Raw genomic sequence first — 1,314 nt, 5'->3', positions numbered from 1 at the left:
GGCACCACAGTCAGCACAGAAGAGCATCAGCACTTTCCCCCTCCACTTCTCTCCAGGAGATGCCCGAGAGTCAGAGCTCCATAGGTAATAAACCTCCAGGTCTCGGAGTGGGTGGCTGGGGGCTCCTTGGAGTTCGGTGTTTCAAGTGGGGAATATATACAGATTTATACAGTTTTACAGTTTTATGTCTGGCCAGAGGGTGCCGTAGTACGCTGGCGGGGGTAGGAGGTCCAGTTTTTAGGGGGTCTCTCCCATGGAATAGAGTGGGAAGCAGTTTGAACTCTGCTCGCTTGTTTGCATAGAGTAAACTGCGCGAGCCCTTGTTGTGGGGGAGGGGAGTCCCGTCTGCTTGGTGGTGGATTTTGTCCCTTTTGGTTGTAATTTCAGGGTCGCAGCTCGCCTCAGGAAGGTTGAAGTGCACTCTTCAATCTTCTCTCTTGTCTCTGCTCCAAACCATCAGCTAATTTGCTAAGGTTCTGTCCTTTCAGCCTCCTTCTGAACGGGAGCTTCTATAAAAAGCTGGCTGCAGTTCGCCATCTTGGCTCCGCCCCTGAAATACTTCTATACAGTTAAGGTAACAACAACCAAAGCAAACAGACAACCTACATATTAGGAAAGGATATTTGCATATTTTGAATCAGACAAAGCTTGGTAACTAAGATCTACAGAGAATTCAAATTAATAAACATAAAAAGAGCCAACAATCCCTTAGATCACTGGGCAAGAGAGATTAATAGATACTTCTCTAAAGAAGACAAACAAATGGCTGACAAACATAAGAAAAAATGCTCAGTGCCCCTAATTATTGGAGAAATGCAAATCAAAACCACCCTGAGATACAACCCCAGTGAGAATGGCCCACATCACAAAATCTCAAAACTGCAGATGCTGGCATGGATGTGGAGAGAACGAAGCACTCTGTCTCTAAGAAAAAAAAAGCTATAAATAAAAAGCTTTCACCTTTTGTTTGTATACAATTTGCAAAACTATTCTGAAAGTGGAATATTATGTGCACAAGTCTGCAAAGAGTGTAAATTTAAGATATGGTAAATGCTTTACAAGTTACTCTCAAAAAACTGTCTGCCACAACTGGGCTTTTACATTGTCATCTTTTTTTTTTTTTTGAGACAGAGCCTCAAGCTGACGCCATGGGTAGAGTGCTATGGCATCACAGCTCACAGCAAGGGGCATAAGGGCTGTATGGGACTTATAGGCACCTTAGCTGCTTGAGCTACAGGTGCCAAGCCTACATTGTTATCTTTTTTGATCAAAAAAAAATTTTTTTTTTTGAGACACAGTCTCAAGCTGTCACCC

This window comes from Otolemur garnettii, unplaced genomic scaffold (genome assembly GCF_000181295.1).
Source record: "Otolemur garnettii isolate 467f Iridium unplaced genomic scaffold, OtoGar3 scaffold00051, whole genome shotgun sequence".
NCBI classification, from domain to species: Eukaryota; Metazoa; Chordata; class Mammalia; order Primates; family Galagidae; genus Otolemur; species Otolemur garnettii.
This window is presented reverse-complemented; position numbering follows the sequence as displayed.